Source organism: Homarus americanus, unplaced genomic scaffold (assembly GCF_018991925.1).
Source record: "Homarus americanus isolate GMGI-L3 unplaced genomic scaffold, GMGI_Hamer_2.0 scaffold22250, whole genome shotgun sequence".
In the NCBI taxonomy this organism is placed as follows: Eukaryota; Metazoa; Arthropoda; class Malacostraca; order Decapoda; family Nephropidae; genus Homarus; species Homarus americanus.
Genome location: NW_024741189.1, coordinates 8255178 through 8270585, shown reverse-complemented (window position 1 = coordinate 8270585; position 15408 = coordinate 8255178). Strand labels below are relative to the sequence as shown.

At 40.2% G+C, this 15408-nt stretch overlaps 1 protein-coding gene across 2 annotated transcripts in view; it reads left to right on the top strand.

Annotated features, from left to right (window-relative positions):
- The first annotated feature begins 1046 nt into the window (after nt 1–1046).
- Nucleotides 1047–15408, top strand: part of LOC121875611 (X-linked interleukin-1 receptor accessory protein-like 2) — a 28349-nt gene continuing 13987 nt past the window's right edge. For both annotated transcript variants that reach the window (XM_042380197.1, XM_042380196.1), the window contains exon 1: nt 1047–1353. The gene's annotated coding sequence lies outside the window, so the exon portion shown is untranslated. The remainder of the gene's footprint in view (nt 1354–15408) is intronic.

The window sequence follows — 15408 nt, the reverse complement described above, 5'->3', positions numbered from 1 at the left end:
TTCCAGCAATACCCCGTTTGAGTTGTGTTTACGTCTTCCAGGTTGGGTTTTTGTTGATCATCACTTTTTTTTTATTGTGTGTTGATTGCCATAGAATTTGTCAGATCATATGTTGAGATATACTTGTGAATGTTGCTAGTAAAACAAAACTTCAAGACAGATTGTTTATCCCTACTGAATACTAACTTTATTGTACTTATCGGTATTATAACATTTTAAGTGCACTATGATGTAAGTATTCAACTCAAAATTATATATATTTTATTTTTATTTTTCATCGTGCATAGTTTATCAGAAATATTATAGCGTTTATCCTATTGAGCATTTTGATTTTGCAAAGCATTTTAACCACTTTGGAATATATATATATATATATATATATATATATATATATATATATATATATATATATATATATATATATATATATATATATATATATATATATATATATATATATATATATATATATATATATCGGCCTAAGAATAAGAGCAACACAGACAGGGGATTCTAGTAACCTTGATGAGAAGGATGAATAAAGGTTCCAGACATAAGTAAAGTAAGTAAATAAAGTGACGTCACGTCCGATAACATCAGTGCCCCACAGCGGAAGCATTCCATTTTCTATGAACAAATGACGCTAGAAAAGTATTATTGCCAACTGATCATAATTTTATTGCTTATTTACATTAATTTTCTTAAATTGATCATGGGATAAGAATTATGACAGACCTCGAGTGTAACATTTATATATCTTCATGTCTTAGGTGACAGATCAAAGCGTCACCTTTGTAAATAAATTTAAGTTTCCCAGAATCATATATACAGTAAAATGGTAGTGCAATATGTCGCCACGATAAAGTGTCACATGAACGAATAATTTACTGTGTATATGGCCCTTCAGCACCATGGCACTTTGGCACCTCCCCCATGCTGCCACCAAAGTTCAAGTTAAGCGACCACTGGCGCCCACTAAACTCGGGCTATTAAAGGTATATATTTGAGGGAGCAGTAAACAAGAAAGATACTGGAGGCGGATATGGTAACTCAAGCGTGCTGGCCACTGTGAGTGATACCGTCGTCGCGTGTGGTAGTGTGATCATTAGCGTGTTGCTTCCACCAGCCAACGCGACCCGCGACTTTTAGACTCAAACTCCTGGTGCCTCTCACTGGAGGCTCCAGGACACAGACAGCAAAGTGAAGAGGACACGTACACCTCGGAGATCAACGAGACGATGGGTCGAGGGATCAACAAGCCTGAGAGGGAGTAGAGCGTCACTGTTTAACGTCGCCTTCACCTGGATATAGCCAATATCGCAGCCGCCTCACCTCACACTATCTACACGCGAAGTAAGAGACACGGGTAGCCTTCTTCCTTCAAGATTACCTACCTTCTTTATTGTATTTTACTGGGAGCTACAATATTATGCTTTTAATGTCTGTGATATTATCCCTGCTCTCTTATTGACCTCTCCTGATAACCTACTTGTAAAATATATCGCTTTTAGGTCCCCAGTAACAGTCACTCAGTCATTTCTAAGGAGCGTTGCAAGCAATAAGTGTTTTTCCAAAGACTTCAAGTGAAGCTTGTCCGTTAGCTTGTGGTAAAAAGTCTAATGCAAAGGGAAATGGATAAATTAATTGATGAATGGTGAGAAACCTATATGACTGAATTCATATTAACAGCAACTCTATGAAAACCCCCAAAGCAATATTGCTTACAATTCAGAATGATTCAGGTGCTTATCGTTATTATACTTACTACATACTTTCTCCATCAGCTCTAAAACCCGAGATCCACCATGTTATATTAACCGGGACCTCTTAACTTACACATGAACTTTCAAGTAGTGTCGTGGTCATATCAGACTCAGTTGCCAGTATACAGTGTTCACAGCCATACCGATCGTGTGTCTCCCTCCCTCCCTTCCTACTTACATCCCTACCCCCCCCCCCCGCCTTCTTCCCTCCACTTTCCTCCCTCCCCTTCCTCCCTCCTTCCCCTCTCCTTCCTTCCCCCCTCTCTCCTTCGCCCCTCTCTCTCCTTCCCCCCTCTCTCTCCTTCCTGTCGCCCACATCATCACCACTCATCTTGGTGGCCCGTCATCGGCTGATCAATATGGGCTACCATGACGATATGGCTTATGGCTAGTTCTCAGTGCAATATTCACTTTATTACAGTTGCTCTCGTAAGGCGTATCTGAGCTAGATAAATGCGTCTTGACATCACCATTTAAGGAAATTTTTAACCATTGACATTTTAGACTGACGTGTTCGTGCACAACCTAACTCATTATGCCATGCCTTCTATGTTAATGTGTTATATTATTTAATGTTTATTTACTCTCTATCGTAGCTGTATCAGGAAAAAATCGCTACCTAAGAATTCACCTTTTTTCAGCAAAGTAATGAACGTTGGTGGCGTATATATAATAATAATAATAATAATAATAATAATAATAATAATAATAATAATAATAATAATAATAATAATAATAATAGTAATAATAATAAATGACAAGTTGTGCTCACTCGCCTTAGAGCCTGCGAAGACGCCACCAACTTATTAAAGACGGTCTTGGTCACCCGCGCGCAACCGCCCAAATTGCCTCCCTTAGCGTTCTTCTGGAAGTGCGATAAATATCGAAGTACGTGTACGTTAATGCTATTCTTAAATTGGCTCATAAATACGCTAGTTTATTCATCAAAATGCCATCCCGATGTCGTGGTCGTTTTGTTAAGGTCAGTGTGAAGAATCAACTGGAGTACAGATGACAGACAACGTATGCGCGAGATGCTTGATGTATAAATAACGGAGGTAAGGGTAAATATTTTTGTGTATTCTCATAAAAGGCTGGTAACATATCAGTTTTGTTCGTTTCATACTTGGCGCATATATAGATCGAGGCTTTAAAGTGATCCATGTGACAGTGTCTAGTGTAGACAAAAATTTACAGCCTCAGGACTCGGTATTTTCCGTAACAAATTTTCGAGTAAAAAGCTGACATAATTTCACTTTTTGGCTTATAAATTTATATAGTGTTGCATATTTGCACAAGTAAGTGCAGAGTCTTTGCTTTGCAGTATGCATACAACATTAATTTTATAATATAAACTGACTGCTAATGAAAAAATAACATGTTTGAGCCCAGTTTTTATTATATGAAACAAATATACCCCAAATGGACGAGAAGCTTATATTTATATTTCATCATTGTTTTCAAATATAGAAGTAGATTAGATGGTCAAAAATCGAGGTCTGTATCTATTGCGCATCTTTTCTGTAGCATATGTCCTCAATCAAATTTACCACCTATAGGAATCAGACTTGAGGTATTGCCGATGCCTGTACATGTACCCAGCTTATATATGAACTGATGAACAGGTATTGCACAATATTTAGCAGTAGGACGCAACCAAGATGTGAAGCAGTAATTTAAAGACGAGTAAATAATCCTCTCAGTTGTAAGGAAGCAAACAGTAAAACAGGATAAAGAAATTAAAGAAATCTCCGAAAATCGAATATTAGGGGAAAACGAAAATGAAAATTATCCTAAAAATGAAGTTGGATTATGGCGAACTTTGCATCATTAACAAAAAGACATTTCGAAAAACACACCTTTAGTTTTTTATTCCACCAAAAACAAGATAAAACAAGAACTAGGATAAATAACCTCAGACATAATGAAAAAAGTTTTATTAATTCATCCCGTCGAGTAACACACACACACACACACACAGACACACACACACACACACACACACACACACACACACACATAATGAATTATTCCTTAAGCATAAATTCTATGAGCGTAAAAATCTTTCATATTCAGAATCGCATTTTAGAGGCATGGGATTTAACTCATGCGTGAAGCGAATGGAGAAGAAGATTAACTGCAATTGACTGTGAGTGAAAAAGACGCCAACAGAGCCCCACTTCAGCTACAAATCAAACTCACTGCATAATATTTCCAGTCATGTGAAATATACGTGTAATTATATCCAGCTGAGGCGAATTATTTTGTATTATCAGTTACATTTTTTATGATTCTTAAATAATGAATGAATTCCTCCTTTTATTTTTCACCTCTTATGTACAGTATGTGGGTAAAGCCAAGGTATAAACGTGTCTTCTAATTTCAATATATTTTTAAGCCCTACAAGGAATAGCGTCTTACTTAGGTATTTTATTCTGGCTAACACCTAGTGATTTTATTCAGCTGAGAGAACCCCGTACCACTCACTGGGATAATAGGGAAGTAATAAGGGTAATTATGAAGTGTTTATGGATGAGCTACCACAAAAATAAATAGTTGAATAAATAATAATAATAATAATAATAATCGACAAATAATACTGAATAAAATTGAATGAAATGATCCATCTATCACTAATTACTCTTATTTTAACTTGTATATATCTCTTTCATTTAGCCACGTGCAGCCACCCCCCTCCCTACTCCCCAATCCCTCGGCTTGGTTGTTCCTCTATAATGTCTATAAACGCTTGACTAAGTTCAGTACTGTGTAGGCTCTTCTCAGTGTGATGCTCTCCTCTTGCTCCGTGTTCAGTTATTATTCTTCCCCTTCTTATCTCCCGCTTTCTTCGGCTTTCATCTCCGTGTGTGTGTGTGTGTGTGTGTGTTTGTTTGTTGTGTGTGTTAACGTGCCGACTATGGTACACATTCTCTTCCTGTAGGTGTAGGTTCTTAGCTCGCCTACTTCTCAGGAAGATGAGAAGCATTCATCACCTACCTGGCATTGTCTCTCTCGAAGGTGTTTCCAAGCTACCACGGCGATGCCTCTTACCGTGTTGGGTGTTTGAGTCATGTAATAGCTAAAATGTGTGTTCATTTACCTCGACAAATATATAGTTTTACCTCGAGCAGTGGATGTTTAGAAAGGATGTTATTGGTGTTATAAGGTGTTCTAGGTTTGTAATTACCTTAATCATCAAGATTTAAGAGAGTTTACACACCTGTGATTTAGAATGGAACTTACATTTTTACTCGGATGATTGGAGACCATGTGTTGACTGCACTGGGACTAACAGAAGATAGAGAAACAGAAGTATGGGTGGACCATTGTTTTAACAGAGTTTAGCTTTGGCAGAGTGATTTTATCTGTAAAAGTGAGGTCGTGTTAGAAAAAAAAGGCCAGTATATGTTTCTTTACCTAAAATTGTTTACCTTATGTACACAAATCACATGAATAAATTTGAAACTAAGTTGATATGTTCATGTATGTTTACAAAGAGAAAGGAAATGAGTAACAATTAGTTCGGAAATGAAATTGTGGATGAGTGCAACAAGTTAAAAACACCACCATTAACTCTAACTGGTTGAGAACTTCCAAGTATAGGTTAAACAGATATAAAAAAAATGTAAAGATTGGGTGTAAAAAGGGGCTGCCTCGTATAGGCCAGTAGGCTTAGTGCAGTTCCTTTATTCTTATGTTCTTATGTATATAAACTTAAACATATGTGCACAGTGTACATCCATACGAGCATATCAACACGAACTGAAATATAATCTAATACTTTTATATTCAAATATACAAACATATAAAAAGATTTAATGGATATATGTGGACATGTGTATATACGCACACATGTCCGGACAGACGAGGCAAACATAACAGAATAGCGAGGGGTGATAGTGGCAGTAGGGAGAGGGGGGGGGTTGTCATGTAACCCACGACAGGGAATTCCTGAATCACTGAGATAAAACACTGGATCAGGCTGTGTAGCGACCAATAACGGTGTATTAAATGTGCATGATCGTGTCCACGAGTCCCTGTTGCCTCCTTGTGTCTGATGCTAACTCTGTTGCTCTCATAATGCTATTGTTCATGTTGTGTTTAGTATAATTCGCGGTAAATAATGTGTATTTTAGTTCCTAGAATGTCGTCAATTGCAAGTCTTCAGTTTATTATTGTTCCCAGTACAGTGTGTGTGTGTGTGTGTGTGTGTGTGTGTGTGTGTGTGTGTGTCTGTGCACAGGGTGGTGTAATGTATCTAGTGTGGCAACATTATGTTAATGTTAAAGTGAAAGCACTGCTTGCTCCCTCTTGCGTTCAGCTAGCGCCGCTGACTAGCATCTCGTGGTGAACAGGGAAGCAACTTGCACAAGTCTTCCCTTGCCAGTACACAGCCACTTCACCATCAAGACTCCTGCTGTGCCTCCTCGTGGCAACACATGGTAACTGGGTACCTCATAGGCCTAGGCTAGACCAGCAGGGGATCTCGGAGCAGCATGGGCCCCAGAGGGATGGCGCATAGGCCCACTGGCATGTGGACACGTTCTGGCGCCTGCCAACCACTCCCCCGCTCCCTTGCGGATTAACCTTGGTAGGTATACGGCTACGGGAGTAAACCACGAAAGAAACATCTGAAGTGGAGCCCCACATCAGGCACACCTGCTTACAGAGCTCCAACAAGACCCCAACGGCGGTATAGGCAGAGCAGGTGAACAACATGGGAACCCAATGACTACACCGGCGGATGAAGGCAATGCATGATGGACAGGTTACTAAGGCGAAACTCAAGAAACTGGGCTATCTAGAGTCCATTGCAATTCTCCCTCTCCCCAGTCGTTGCAACACTTGCACCACTGGATCAGGAAAAGGGAGAGCCATGAGTGATTCCCGGCTCCCAGACAAGGGTGTCTCACCTCAACACTGGATGCAGAGGATGACATCAAGGAGGGGTTTTACGCTGACCTTGACGGAAGGTTAACATCTTGCCCCGGAAAAGATAAGGTTGCACTCCTAGGTGACTTCAATGCCAAAGTTGGCACAGATACTGACATCTGGTATGGAATCATAGGGAGAAATGGACTAGGCAAGTGCAATCCCAACGTCCTACTCCTCAGCAAATGTGCTGCACACATCCACAATATCACCAATACCTTGTTTAGACAAACCGACAAGTTCAATGGTTCATGATAAACACTGGGATTTCATTGACAACATTATTGTCAGAAAAAGAGATCGCCCAGTTGTCCTCATCACTCGAGTCATGTGTGGCTCAGACCACTGCAACACTGATCTTCGGCCCGTCAGAGCAAAGCTCTCACTTCACGTCGCCCCAAAACGGCGAAGGCAACAAGCGTCCAGAAGACGTTTTAACAATAAGTGTCTGGAGAATCCAGCAGTATCACATGCCTTCAGTGAGCAGCTCGAACATGGGCTGATAAACAATCCGACAACAAACAACCCAAACCCCAGTGCCGAATGTGAAGTTCTCGACACTGTCATGACAAAAACCTTCAGAGAGACCCTCAGCCAGACCAAAAGAATACACCAGAACTGGTTTAATGAAAATGACCTGGAAATAAATGTATTTGTTGTTGATAAACATGATGCTTTAACTGACTGGCAGAACAACGCTTAGTCTCGAACCAAAGCTGATATCTTCCACAAGAAGAAGGCGGCGGCCTAGCGCGAACTTCGTAATCTAAAGAACGACTGGTTTAAAAAAACCATGTGTAACACAAAAAACTTGGAGATCAACACAAGATGCGCGACTTTTTTAATTCCACTAAAACAATTTATGGGCCAATCACTCATGGCATAGCCCCCATCAGCTCATCCAGTGGTAACTCCCTAATCAAAGACGAAGAAGGCATTCTTCAGCTCTGGAAAGATGTGGATGTCCTGACTGCCCAGCAGGTCCCTCAGTATCCAGAGGTAGCTACTGCCATCAAACAGATGAAAAGTAACAAAGTCTAAGGGCCTGATGGAATCACAGCCGAGGTGTATAAATCAGGAGGACCTCTGCTTACCAGCCCACTCTCGGAGAATATATGGGAAAAGGAGGAAATCCCCAATGGTGACCAGTCAGACTGTGATTATCGCCCGAGTCCTCCTAAACAGACTCCTTCCTGAGGTAGAAAACTCCCTCCCAGAATCTCTATGCGGCTTTAGACCATCATGTGCCACCACTGACATGATCTTTGCTACCCGCCACATACAGGAAAAGTGCAGAGAACAGCGTTGTGACCTGTACATGGCCTTCATCGACCTAACCAAAGCTCTTCGACTCGGTCAACAGGGAAGCCCTCTGGCGGACCCTCAGCTGTTTTAGCTGCCCACCAAAATCCATCGCCATTGTGAGGCAACTCCATGATAGCATGAACAGCAGTGTCCTACACAATGGTACCCAGTCTGAGTTCTTCCCCATTCAAACGGGGTTAAAACAACGATATACACTGGTACCATCTCTATTTTCCATTTTCTTGGCTCCCTTCCTTACTCGTACCAGTGCCAATTTAGCTATCGGGGTGGACATCCATTACCGGATGAAGGGTCTTTTCAACTTAAGACAATCCAAGCAGGAACAAAGGTGTCTGCAACTTCCATTATTGAACTTCAGTACACAAACGACCCCATCCTTTTCGCTCACACTGAATGCTACTTACAAAAGATTCTGAACACCTACCCAGATGCGCACTTCGGCCTTGAGGTGAATGTACGTAAGATTCAGATTCTCTTTCAGTAGTAGTAGTAGTAGTAGAGTAGTGTGTGTGTGTGTGTGTGTGTGTGTGTGTGTGTGTGTGTGTGTGTGTGTGTGTGTGTGTTTTACGTTAAATGGGGATAATCACCGATTAAACTTGAACAAGAAACTGACGTGCTTTTTTTTTAATTGGTGTAACTTTTTCTTGTTATCGATATATCTAATGGAAATGAATATTTACAAGGTTTAGAAATTGTTCTGTTTCATTCAAGATGTCGTGTAACAGATGATGCCCAAATTATCACGTTTTTAGGGTTACAGTAAACAAAGCTGTCATAAAGGTGGAGGTAAGGACGAGATCAAATCATCTTGAAGGACACAGTTTTAGTTGCCATTAAACCACGAATCAGAGATCATTTACTTGGTTTCTTCAGGAGTTGACACGTGTGCTTGTAAAAGGACAAAAGTAAAGTGTATAAGCAACAGTAGAAAAATCTATATACACGGTAAATCTCTTAAATAAGTTATAGACAATAATAAATAGAATGATAATGGAAAGCCAAGGAGGTTGAATCATTATTGATAAAATGCCTCTGGATTTAAACACTGTTCTCAAGTAGGACGTTGATGTAGGACACAAGGCTGAGGCTCGAGGTGAGAAAATAACGTTTATACAGATTCAATAAATCAGTACCGTAGAGGGAGAGAGCTATGAGCTAATGGTTGTATGTACAATAACTGCTCTGGAATTATTCAAGATTCCAGTGTAGTGTTTTAAAATTTGGTCTTTATTTACGCCCCTCATACAGGAACGGCCAACCACTGGACTTCAGGGACTCTATGCGTAGGGCGAGGTGCACCCCAGGTTGACTGCTGGTGGGTATAACTTATTACCAAATAACAGTGAAACTCACACTTCACAGAGTACGCTAAGACATTCTTGAAGTTCAAAAGCAATAGTTTTCCTTCTTTAATGGAGATGAGAGAACGCTCTCTAGTTGTCTCACTTAAATACTGAAATAAAGATGGCGGCCACTTATCCTGCCGCAACTAGACCCAACCACAAGTTGGACTGCGGCCAGGAGATGCTCCCGCAAGCTTTACTGCTGCAAGACTTTCTGCCTCAGGGGAAACTAGACACTGCCTGTTATACCCCTAAAGTAATAAAAAGTCTCTGTAAGTTTAGTTGTCGTAAAGGATCGTTGCCGCAAGTTAGTTGTTAGAGAGAGGATAGGCATATCCGCAACGGGACGCCGGAGTGGAATACTCCTCACGAAGGACGAAGGCGTCACCGGACATTACTCAGATTTTGTGTAGAACGGAATTGTGTGTCACCTTGTTTATGTGCTCGACGGGTATGTGCGTTGTATAAAACCTCATGCCCTACGTACCTACTGCGCACGTACAGAGGTGGCGTCTATGTACGTTTGTGTCAACATTTGTAATCGACATGTGACGTGTGTATAGTTATATAACCATTCGGTATGTGTGTGTCTACTTTATAATCACAATGTAGAATTAATGAAAAAGTATCGGCCACCCTGCCGTGCTGAACAATATGAGGCCTAGTGTGATAACTGTAAACGTATACCCGAGGTTACCGGCGGCAGTTGGTTGTTGTCGCTCATTTTCTATTCCACTGACCTTGAGATGATCGATACTTATTTTACTGACTGTACTTATGCAATTAATGTTTAACTACTATGTATGGATGTACATAATGTGAGTCTCCTGTGTATGCAAATATCCACACGTATATGTCTACATGTATAACAAGCAGACAGTTATTTATACAAGCAACGACTATGTACTGTACATATACAGTATGCCTATATGTGTAACGCTACATAGTGTACAGTTGTGAACAAGAGTAACTCAGCAGAGAGGGAGTGGAAGCTGCGTCTGCCTCATTTTTAAACTAAAAAAATCAATTTGTTGTGTGGAAAGAAAATCGTTGATTTTTAATCACCACCTCTGTGTGACGAAGTCTCCACCTACTCCTACCCTGCCATACACCACCTCCTTCCCTCCCACCCTCCCGAATTCTTTTATCGACAACTGTACATTTGCTTCCTCACGATTTAAGAAAGCCATCCCTCTCAGCGTAAGCTAGGTAGACTTAAGCTGCAGTGTAAAGATTCATACGCTAACGTCGGTGGTCGTCACCTAAACGGACACGTGGGAGAGTGTGTGGACAGTCGTGAGCTGGATGAGCCTAAAGATTACGGCCTTAGAAAATTAAACAAAGATTGTGCGAGAATATTGAATATGGCTCTCTGTTTGGCCCTCATCTGTGTTGGAACATCGGGTTTAGGACAGGGAAGAACATTTGTTGAGTTACAAGATCGGGGGGAGAACATTTGCCAAATTAATTACATTTTGGTAAGACAGAGGGACAGGAAATATGTGGTGAGTTGTAAGATTAGACCAGGAAAAGTTGATGCGAGTCAACATAGGGTTACTGGTCATGGATATTTGGTTTAAAGAGAGATATAAAGGGAATGATGACCAGGCGAGAGAATGAAGGAGGAGGTCCAGCAGAGGTTGAGGGAGTTGTGTGAGATTGTAAAAATTTAAGGAAAATAGAACAAAGTGACGATAATATTCAGAGGAGTGCGGTAGAGCCTAGGGTAGGAGGACGCGGGTAAGTGATACTTGATCGTGAAATATGGAAGTGTCGGCATGAGTGAAAGGAAGAAAGAGGTAGGTAAGGAGTGGAAAGGTACAGGAGGTGAGCGAAGATAATAATGAAAGAGAACAGTTAGTAGCGAAACGATGAGAGTAGTTATTATGAGTTAGGTGAGAAGCATGACAACCAATAGACACTAGAGAGAAATGTAACCGTCTATAGGGGTGCAGTATGAAATTAGAAATCGCCTTATAATAGGAAAGAGACATTAAAAGTATGTGTAAAGATACTTTTAAAATATTACTAAATTAGGAAACGAGATAAAAGCAATTGCAAAATAGATGGCAAGAGAAGAAGGTAACGAAGACGGCGATAGATAGGATGAAGAGAGGGGAGGCTTGTGTACCATCTGAAGCGACAGTGGAGTTAGGGAAAATGTTGGGGGGGGGGGTGATGAGCAGGATGGGGTGTCAGTCGGATCTGTTCTGGAAAGTGTCGAGGGATAAAAAGATACCGGAAGACTGGAGCCAAAGTGTGAGGGTGAATTTACAACCGGAAAGGTAACAGGGACCGTGGGTGCTACTGGAGGATGGCGTTCATGAAATACCCTAAGAAAACGATGGATAGAGGCGATGGAGGGGTTAGTAGAGCAGAGACTGAGAGGGAGACAGTGAACATAGGTGAAAAGAAAGGTAACAATAGACGCTATCAACATCAGGCATCAAATTCAAAGTGTTTCAGAAAACTGTTTTTGTAAATCTGTAAATCTACAGAAGACTTGAGAGAGTCCTTGAAGAAAGTGTGTATTGATGCTTGAGAAAAGAAGATATTGGAACAAGATCAAGAATGAGATCTATAAGCAGTTAGACAAGAGAGGCAAGGCTGAGATGACTTGGTTCTGTGGGAGGTCATAGGGAAGAGATCGGGGAGATGACAGAAGTTATGATGGAGGGACGTGGTTGAAGGTCATACAGAACAGCGGACTGAGACTCAAGGCTGAAGATAAAAGAATGTGATGGAAATAGATGTGAGAGGCTGACCCTTAACCCTTAAAGATGGTTAAAGGAAGTAGAGTACACAGAAATATATAAATAGAAATGTGTGTGTGTGTGTGTGTGTGTGTGTGTGTAAGCGACCGGTAGAAGCAGCGATAAGCTAACTCAACGGCTCTCGAATGAGGTAATTTAGGCCGCCTCGTTTAAATATAGTTACCCTTGAGCATCATAACAGACAAAATGTTTACAGCTCTACTATAGTGAATGTGGAATATAACACACACCAACACGACAACATTGTAGGAATTACATATTTCTTTACAATTCTCATTCATAACCATTTAACGAATTAGGCGTAGATGAATTACAGATGTACTCACCACGATGGTACAGTACTACATCAAGTACATAAAGTAGACAACTATTTACAGTACCCTAAAGATAGTACCAATAGAAGCATGTACTCTATTGTACTACTTAATAATAATTACTGAAAAAATATCTAAATAGCATTTTCACTGAATTATTGCTGTAATATGAACTACAAAACATGTTCTATCGGTTATTTAGTACACCAAGACACTGTTGAAGTTGTCCTGTAGTGAATACATGATTAATAATGGTAATGACAAAATGAGAACTGTTTATCTACACTTACTCTATTGTAATATATTGTACCATTATCAAAAATCTTGAACTTAATACAGTACTCAGATTTCAGAGTGGTCTTTCGATACAGTGTCTATGAAATCGTTCTGATATTTATTGTTGTCTTAGCTTACATTTTCTCGAAGTGTCTTAATAATACACAGTGATAGTACTTTTGTGTGCACGTCTGTCTATCTGTGTGTGTGTGTGTGTGTGTGTGTGTGTGTGTGTGGGCTCAACCCCGGCATGACATCAGAGGCCACAGTAGAGGTGGTAGCCAGTCCTTCCTGCCTGCCTCATGTGTAGTGACGATTTCCACACCTAGTTTCTTGTGAAGGGGTGATAAGGGTGATAATATGGATAGTGACTCTAGCAGGTGTTTGTGGATGATAATGATAATAATGATGATAGTGAAAGTGAGTGGTGGTGACGATAGTGTTGAGAATATAGGAGTGTTTTAAATGTGTGTGTGTGTGTGTGTGTGTGTGTGTTTAATATTTTTCATGTATACTTACAATACTAATTTTCATTTCTAAGTCAATAATGTTTACGAAAAAAAAAATAGATTTCTCACTTGTCTGTCGGCTTCACATACACAGACTAAGAATTACTGACAAAAGTTAATAATACAGACGAAGACACGAGGTACAGGGACCCACAAATCATAGACACAGACACTAAGCACAGATAAAGACTCGGCAGTAGCCACAAAATCAGTTGTATCCATAGCCATACCCACAGAAAGACACAGCCATATCCACAGCCATACTCACAGCCTCAGCCATAAGCCACAGACATAGCCAGGATGGCAACCCTTGGGAATCTCCATCTGTCACCAAAACAACATCGAGGCGCCACTTAAAATATTATCCCCAAACTGCTTCTACCACATATTTTTTCCTATCCCCGCTTCACTTTCTCCCGTGTGTTATTTCCCCCTTTTCGTCGGCGTATTTAAAAAAAATAAATAAATACAAGAGAGAGAAAAGAGAAATAGACGATTTTAGTTATGGATGACAACGCCGGGACACGAGGAGGGTGGCACAACACGGTGTGATGACATACCCTTGGGTCAACTGATGTTTTCACAACAAAGAATGTTGTCACAGCGTTAGAGACTTTGAGTCAGTTATCAAAAAAGTCTGGTCTGAATGGAGGTAACTTTGGGGCCATTATAGAGAGATAATTATTTATGTTTGCTTCTCTGTTGACAATTTGTTTAAGGTTTTATCAGTAAATTCCTGTACTTGTAGGCTCAAGTAATTAACTGTTCCATAAACCTGTAGGATCTGATGAGTAACTGTTTCGTCGAAATTCTGTTGATCAACTATTATGTCTAAGTTCTGATGTCTGACTCTAAACAGTTTAAAGTCTGACGATTAACTTATGTTTCAGTTCTAATTACTGGTTCTACTAAACTTAGGTTCTGTTGATAAAATATAATAACCAAGTTTTCATGGATTTTTCAACTATTTTCGTATTTTGGTAATGATCGTCATATCCATTTCCTTGTTGTTCAAGTATTTTGTCCGTTCACTAAAAAGACTCTAGAATGAAAGTTCTCTCTCAGCCATATAACATTGGAGAGCAATAAATCAACCAAGACACCTCGGAGGACCATTTAAATGAGTAAAATACCCCAGAGGAACAATTAAAACGGCCAAGACACCCCAGGAGAGAGTTAAAAGGCTGAGCTAAGGTCGTTTAAACAACCTTGGACATCCTGGGCTGTGATAAGACGCCAGGTACACAGGTGACACAGGAAAACAGGTGTCCCTCCTTCTCCTCCACGACACAACTTGTTATGTTATTACCGTCGTTATGTTATGACTCGGACACACAGGTGAGAGCTTTGTTTACACTGGTGGTAAGTATGACGTGGACGATGATACTGACGCTGTGGTGATTTTTGTTATGGATTCTATCTGAAGCTAGATAGGTTTAGGTGCCCTGGGTTTGAATGCATTTATTTGTCTAATTAATTGTCACTAGGCACACACACACACACACACACACACACACACACACACACACACACACACACACACACACACACACACAACACTGCTGGACGAAGGCTTCTCCATATACTTTCCACAATCCCTTACCTACATCTAGCTACTTTTGTCCAGTGAGCCGCTTCAGTTCTCCTAATTGAATATGAATTTTGCCGCAGACAGACAGTAGTAGGCCTACCTATAGTTTACTGTGCATCCCATACTCATCCTGTGAGCAGTAGCGCAAATAAGGATTACAGAGTAGTGGTCATGAAGGGTGTTTATCAGCTCTCCCTCTCGAGGTCTTCCTTGGTGTAGTGTTATTATTTTCGGATCACCATCCACCTTACTAGACTTTAACGCTTACGCAAACATAACGTAACATAACATAACATAACATAACATAACATAACGTAACATAATGTGAGTATATCTTAAACCTATTTGTTCTTTAGGTTGCCTGTAGTGGTGTTTTATTTTAAACTTGTTCACTGTTTTGCAGAAATTGTTATATAAAATGACTAGAGGGAGGAGTGAAGGCTACCCTTTATTGGTTAGGTGTATTTTGAGAACATTTACACTGATTCATCTCTCCTTTCCTTTATAAGTTAATAAACACTTCCTCTTTTTTTTAATATTTATGTGCAGTGGTAAACAGTTTTAGCTAGTTTTATAATAA